An 8336-nucleotide genomic window follows, 5' to 3' on the forward strand; every position below is an offset into this window, starting at 1 on the left:
AGGACTATATCCATTACCAACCGATTTACCAAATTCCGAAGGACCCTTTTACTCCTACGACTGCTACCAGAAAGTCATGGTATGGGTTTGTGATGAAAAGAGATAAATTTTTAAGAAAAACATGCAGTCGGAATTATATAGAACCATAGGCATCTTTATCTATGGATTTCGGTAACTCTTAAGCAATATTTGCTTCACTAGAATTGTAATCGGGACAATAATTGATTGCAGAAGAATGTCAGTGTTCATTGCGGATTTTCCTTCTTTTCTTATAATATATTCTAATCAATTCCAGAGTATGATTGTTTGCCTTTCTAGTGCATTAAGTTCGAGAAAGGCTATATATTCGCTCTAAAAACAAACTTTCTTTCATTACCCTTCTACTTCCAATGACGTTTCGACCATCTACCAAACCTCATGAGAGTTGCATTTTGTTGACCCAACTATGTGCATAAGTGCCTCCAAATCATCAACAGACCCAATCCCAGAGTTGGATTTTCCGTGATCCGAATAGATTTGATAGTGATTTCATCCACCACAACCAATCAATCCATTTGATCCTACAAGGAATTTGATCCTACTAAGCCGTTTCGATTCCATATTTTGTTTTAATGGACCAAACTAAGTCCGTTTGTACCGTCAAACCACCGACCTAGCTATGTCAGTTTAAGATTTTGGATTCCGATTGGGATTCATTTGGACATTTATTTTGCTTCAAATTTGCATTTCATTGAAATACGTCCAGTGGGATCTCTAAACCATCCAAAGGTTTACTCCAGAGTTGAATTTTCTTGATCGGAATAGATTCTGTGGCGATTTCGGCTTTTAATCAACCCACTTCAAAGCAACATTTTTTTAAAATGATTTTTATGATGCTGGGAATCAACCTACTCACCCCAGAGTGGGATTTTAAAAATCTTATCAGGTTCAGTAGTGATTCCAAATCATCATTAGACCCACTATAGAGGTAGATTTGTCTCAATCCGAATAGGCCCCATAGTGAAACCGTACATTGGCCGGTCCACTCCAGAGTTGAATATTTTTGACAGAACAAGATCTAGCAGTGCGTGTGTTCTAAAAACCGTTTCTTTTTTATTTGCGTAAGTTTTTTAATTCATATTTTTTTAATAAGACAAGCAACCTTTACTGCTTAATCATTCTCGATCATAGATTATAGAAAATTTCAAAGACCATAACCATAGGAAATATGGTAAATATGGTATATAAGTAAAAATACTGATTCTGAGCTCCCCTCTCAACCTTCTTATTTTACTTGTGTTTGATAAGATTCAAATGGTTCTTCAGAAATGATAATAGCGCATTTTATTTCTCTTTATAAAAGAGGGGCGCCCAATAAAGGTTTCGCCAAGGGCGCTGGGAGCTCACGCTACGGCTCTGATCTCATGTGTTAGATAATGGCGTGATTAGCTTTGCCTTTCTTGTTTATTTGGTTTTTGGATTTTTGACGAAACTGCTTGGGAAAAAAAGTGCAAGTTTACTTATGATGCATTTTCCAACTTACGTATTACAAGTTGTTTCACGCAAAATCCTAATTTTTTAAAATATTTTGTTTATTTTTGTTGCATTTTTCCCCGTTTGCAAGGCAGTAACGAATAACATTCTCCGAACGGTCCGTTGCCTGCAGAATCCCGTTCAAAATGACCGAAAAGCAGCTATCTTATATCTAATGAAGTAATTCCATTAGCCCCGCCCCTTCATTAATCGTTATGAGTGCATATTATATTTTCACCCATATTAGATCGCAAAGGGGCGGGGCTATTGGGGCTAATTTATTGAATACAAGAAAGCTGCTGTCCGGAACGCGCGAGCCATTTTGATCGGGATTTCACAAAGAGTGGTTCGACATATGATGCAGCGGAGCGGACACAGCAGCACGAAGATGTGGGTAGCAGTGGCAGGCAATGCAGAAAATTTATTCCAAATGGTGGAGGCTTAGCGAAAAATCATCGAGTGGCGGTCGGACAGTTGCAACGCAAGGTGCCGACAAGCGTTTGGATGCAGTTAGTTTTTGGAAAGGCGCATTGGGAAAAGAAAATTGGTTCTTCTCAGGACTATCATTTTATGAAAAGAAAGAGTTAATTGCTAAAATAGACTGTTTCGGTGGCACGCAATTAAATAAACGGTTCTTATCAGGGGCACAAATCTTTGATGAGGAAAAAAGAGCTTATACTGAGATTTTAGGAAGAGTGATGTATCAATGTTAATGGAGAGACACAAACTATGCACAGAAAAAAATTGTGAAAAGTAAAAAGCGCGTAAAACTTGAGATGCGGAAATCTAAGCTATTCTACGCTGAAACGGTTCTCTTCCTAACAAGTTTGCGTTCAACTTGCAAGCAATATTGATGATTCACGTTAAATATTGCATAGATTTAGGCTATATCACGCGTGGAACTACGCTAATAATGATGTTCCATTTATGTGCATGATATTTAGTGTAAATTTCAGTGAATTTTTCTATCTGTGTGATGACAAATACCATCCATCCATTTCGTATAGCTACGTAGTCCTACGTCACTTTTGCGTACAACCCGATTGGGCTGCACCTTTGAGTTTTTATTTTGGACCACCTATTGAACAAATTTTTTTGACCACTCGAATAATTTTGTATTGCTTGCAAAGTTCTGTTACTATAAGATTAAATTAGTGATCTCCAGCATTTTCGGCGTTTTCATCCTGAAAGTCCTTGTTAAGCAATACATTTTTATAAGCACTCAAAAGCTTAGAACAATATTTACCAGCTAAGGGTATTGAAACTAATATCAATTTCAGTACCAATCGGTACAGCATCATGAAAGCAAAACAAACGTGTGGCCCGTGGCCGTGATGTATGCACCTGGTCACTCCTATCCTGCCACATTTTTATGTAGTTGGCCAGATCTGTTTCATTTGCACCATTGATAGTAGTGGGTTGCCCCGTTCTTTCTTGCTCCTTGCACATTCTTTTTCAAAGCGAAATATAATCGTAGAACGCGGAACTCTGTTGCATTGGCAAGCAGCACGGAAGGAGGGCTCTAGCAAAGATTGGTTCTTGTCATGGAGCTTTCTGAACTAGTCTGCCCACAATAGCATATTTGTCCCATATGGATAGGAATTCCAGTAAAGATGGGACTGATATGCGATCATAGGCAGTATTTTCGTATGGAAATAATAAAAACAGTTACATGTTGGGTTAATAGACATTTTTTAATGTCTTTCATTTTTCTACATCAATGAACGGTAATTTATAAATGCGGTATGAACAGTAATTTATGAATGGTTTCATACTAGAGAAACAAATAGATGATATGTCGAAAATATGTTCGGCTCAATGAAAAATGAACCTATTTTGGACATGCCTCAGAATACTGTTTTCAAACTTACAATGTTTTGCTTGAGATAGGAAACTGCTTCTATTAGGTTGTAATAAGTCAACAACATCATTCACATCCCAACAAACATTGAAGATAAATAAAGCACTTATACAACCAAAAACAGGCTTCTTCGGCTAAAAAACTAGCTTATTCAGCTAAAATTGTTTGTTGGGATGTTTTAAATCGATGTACAAATAAACTTACAGCTTTTGAAAGTTGACTTGTTTTGTTGACTAAGACAATGTCGTCTTAGTTTTGCTTTCAAAATTTTGGTCTAATCCAGCCAGAATGGGCAAATGCGTACACATATTCTTAATAATTGCGGAAAATCCCTCTGTTTTGGCTTTTCTGGTCATAGAATTTATAAAGCGGAGTGATTCTACAACATCCGACGTTTCGACCCTTGGTTTGGGCCTTCTTCAGGGAGGTTATAGGGGTGCCGCTATGTGTCTATCGCCTACCATACAGTGTCTGGCCACCATGTTTGTGTTTGGTGAAGTGGCAAATAATATTTTAGTGAATTACACCCTCAAACCATACCCACAAATATCCATCACAAGCTCTAGCTTCAAAACCATTCCCCCGACAATTAAACGTGGCTAGCGCGTTGCACTGGGTAATTACCAAGGTTTGGGAGGATAAGTTTTTGCCGCAGGAGTGTTTTTGTCTTCTTTGTCTTTTTTGGCTTCTTTCTATCAGTTACATTGCTAAGAAGATTACGTCAGTTCCACAGCCCCACTTTCAGAGAAGGGAGTCTATCCGACATCTCAAGAACAATAAAGCAGCTGGTAGGATATTGTCGGAGCTGAACTCACCAAATGAGTCCGGCTCGGAAAAGCTGTCCACTTGTCTGCATTAAGTAATAAACAGAATTTGGGAAGCTGAATAGGGCACGGAAACATCTCTTCTCGTTCCTCATAAATTTTGACGTTTACTGGCCTTGTTGTTTTCTAATTTCTTTGCAGCAGAAAGAGTCAAAGCAGTCCGTGCAGTCCTTTGACACATTGAGGCTACTTTGGACATTTTGAAACAAAAATAACAACGTAAATTACTATCAAATGTCATAATCACCATTCGGATGGCTTGTTGATAGCTAGATGGCAACTTTCTGTTCAAATTTGGTATTTTTTCGTTTACTTTTTATAAATCATTTCACGTCGAGCATCCGTGCGAGACGGTTTAAGTCTGCGTACGGTCTGCTTCTATTCGGTTTTTTCCTGAAGTACAGGTAGTGGTTTTTTTTCCGAAAGTGTTTTGAAGCATAGTGCTTGAGTGGAAGTGGTGCTTAGCTGTAGCAATTAGTAGCCATTTCGTTGGTTTTGCAACACGCAAAACTTTGCAGTTTATTCGGCGTCCATCGCAGGCGCAGGCATCATCGTCCCACGCCGACAGTCATCATCCATCGTGCGTCTCCCAACACAGACGCCGCCGTCCTGCCACCATCCATCCACCCAGTTGAAGTGTTGGGTGCGGCGAACACCAACAATAGCGTGGTTCGCTTCGACCGCACCACCGGCGAGTGTCCATCGAGCTGTGTGCTGCCAGAACTGTTAGCCGGCAACACAGCAGTGTGAACGCAAGTATTTAATTGAGCAACCTCTCATTGTTCCCTCTCTTCTCCATCTTATTGGAATAGTTTGTTTCTTTCTTTTACTCGTCTTCCCTCTGTCCCAAATCATTATTTTGTTTGTGTGTGTGTTTTTCTGCCCTTGTGATAATTGTTTAGTTTTAAAAGAGATTGTGCTCGCTGCAGGCGGCGCTTTCGTGTCCGCAATGCGCGAAGGCGAAGTTGCGGGGTACTTCATTCCATGTCAGATGTTTCGTTGCATTCGTTCCAAACCAAAACGAAATGGACACCAGCAACGCTAAAATTTCCTCTACGAGCCCCCGTCCCAGGTCTACCCTCTAGTGGGCCGTATGTTGTTTCTTTCGACCCAAAGGCAAACGTTTGAATATCAGCCAGATTAGCAAAGATCTGGAAAAGCGATTTTCGTCTGTCACGACCATTGACATGGTTGGGTCCAGTAAACTCCGTGTCACGGTCAGTGATCGCAAACAGGCCAACGAGATTGTCACCTGTGAGCTTTTCACTCGTGTATTTACCGTCAGCATGTGACGGAGGGAAGTATGACATGCGACGATTTGAAACAAGGTTTCGGTCGTTTCAAGAACGTTTCTTTGCCTCCTGTTGCGATACTGGATTGCAAACAAATGTATTCGGTGTCGCAGGAGGGAGAGAAGCGGAGTTATTCCCGGTCTGACTCTTTCTGCGTCACTTTTTCCGGGTCCGCACTGCCTGACTACGTAGTGATTGGCAAACTTCGTCTACCTGTTCGGCTGTATGTACCGAAGTGATGAATTGTGTTAATTGCAAGCAGCTGGGCCAACCGCTCAGTACTGTTGCAATAAACCTCGCTGCATCATGCGGAGAGAAGCATGTGGAGGGAGCGTGCAAGACGGCACCGAAATGTGTCTATTGTAACAAGCCCTCCACATGCTCTTGAAGCTTGCCCAACGTACATACAGCAGCGAATCCACCAGAAGCGTCTCTTCAGCAACGTTCTCGGCGAAGTTACGCGCGAAATGTTGAGAAGGCCGCTCCCCACTCGTTTCTGACACCATCTACTCGTCTCTTCTTTGACGATCAAGGTAGTTCTGACTCGAGGTTGGAAATGGGGTTCCCTTTGTTTTCAATGGCTCAACGAGGAAGAGAATAAAACAGAGCCAGCGACCCTCGAAAACCTAGAAAACAGCCTCAAAGTGAGCCCCAATCCAACATGGTCAAATTCAAAGCGGAGGAAATACCCAAAAACGATCAACTTTTGTGGTTTCACATCGGGATGATCGAGTTTCCACCGGGAACATCTAAAATCCCAGATACCCCATTTTTGCAATTTCTCAGCCAGAAAGAGAGCATACAGAGCGAGCAGAAGAACTCCGAGCGTTCCAATGTTCACACTTCTTTCGTGGAGCTCATCCTCAACTTCTTTGATGCTTCCGACCCCGTGAAGAACATGGTCAAAACTGTTCTTCCTATTCTGACTCCTCTCCTGAAGCAGCTGGCTTCGAAAATGCCCTCCTCGAGTCATTTGTATCCTTCGATGGCTAACTTATAATAAGGGTAACATGATTTCGATTCTACAGTGGAACTGTCGATATTCTTCCAAAATTAGATATTTTTAAATTTTTAGTTAACAAATTACAATGCGATGCTTTTGCTTTATGTGAAACATAACTCACCAGATGTAAACCTTCATTTTCCTGATTTCAACATAATCCGCCGCGATCGGGCAAATCATATGGAGGGTGCTTTGGATCAAAAACAGCACTCCCTATAGAGTCGATCTTGCGCCGATGTCTGCACCGAAGCTGTCGCATGTCAGGTGACTATTCGAGGAAAAGACCTCAGTATCGCCTCGATATATCTTCCTCCAAACACCGCGATATCTCGAAGAGATCTCTCGCACATCTGCTCGGTTATGCCTGAGCTACGGTTGCTCCTGGAGATTTTAACCCACGGAACAGGCTGGGGGAACTGACGACGACAACCGTTCATCAATGATATACGACCTCTGCGACGACTTCAATATGTCAATTTTGAATACAGGAGAAGTTACACGAGTGGCTCCTCAGCAAGAGATAGCCGTCTAGATCTGTCCATTTGTTCGAGCTCATTATCGTTGGACTGTACTTGGAAGGTGGTCCAAGATCCTGATGGTAGTGATCATTTGCCGATCGAAGTTTCGATTTCAATGGAATAAGCAATCTGCTTCCATCGATCTTTCATATGACCTCACGAAGCACATCGATTGGGGCAATATGCGGACGCCATCAGCGATGGCATACAGTCGATAGAAGCACTTCCCCGGGAAGAGTACGTTTCTATCGCAGTTGATTCTGAAAGCGCTCTTCAGGCACAACGTCGGCCGGTGCCAGGAGCTTCGGTTCGTAGAAACCCTACAGTCCGTGGTGGGACATCGAGTGTACGCAACTTTATCGCGAGAAATCCGCCGCGTTCAAAGAATTTCGAAACACGGGGCGATCGTTCTTCACAAACGATACACTGCGCTCGAAATCCAGTTCAAGAAACTGGTCAAAGTGAAGAAGCGCGGATATTGGCGCACTTTTTGAAGGTTTATCGCGCGAGACTTCAATAAAACTCTGTGGACCGTCGGAGAAGAATGCGCAACGCGTCGTCCGTAAACGAAGATCGTGAAAGCTCGTCGCGGTGGATACTTGACTTGCAAAGAAAGTTGTCCGGATTCGGTACCGGTGAGGCAAGAGCTACGTGATGCTTTTGCAGACAGGGATGATATGGATCGTCCTTCTCGATGATTGAATTCTCTTGCTCTCCTTTCATGTAACAATTCCGCTCCAGGGATGGACAGAATCAGGTTCAATTTGCTCAAAACCTCCCAGACGTCGCGAAGAGGCGCTTATGAACTTGTTCAATCAGTTACTGGAGTGCAACATTGTTCCGGATGATTGGAGGGAAGTGAGGGTGATAGCCATCCAGAAGCCCGGAAAACCCGCGTCGGATTGTAACTCGTATCGCCCCATCGCGATGCTGTCGTCTTCGGAAGCTGTTGGAGAAGATGATTCTCTTCCGGCTAGACAAATGGGTTGAATCGAATAGTTTGTTGTCAGATACACAATTTGGTTTCGCAGGGGCAAGGGAACGAACGACTGTCTTGCGTTGCTTTCTTCAGAAATTCAGATTACTTTCGCTAAAGAGCAAATGGGCTCAGTGTTTTGGACATTAAGGGGCTTTTGATTCAGTTTGCGTCGATGTCTTATCTGACAAACTCCACGAGTGTGGACTTTCACCAATTTTGAACAACTATTTGTACAATTTGTTGTCAGAGAAGCGTATGGTTTTCTCATGGTGACTCGCAACTTCACGAATTAGCTACATGGTCTCCCCAGGACTCATGTGAGCCCCCTTCTTTACAATTTTACGTCA

This window comes from Armigeres subalbatus, chromosome 2 (genome assembly GCF_024139115.2).
Source record: "Armigeres subalbatus isolate Guangzhou_Male chromosome 2, GZ_Asu_2, whole genome shotgun sequence".
Lineage (NCBI taxonomy): Eukaryota > Metazoa > Arthropoda > Insecta > Diptera > Culicidae > Armigeres > Armigeres subalbatus.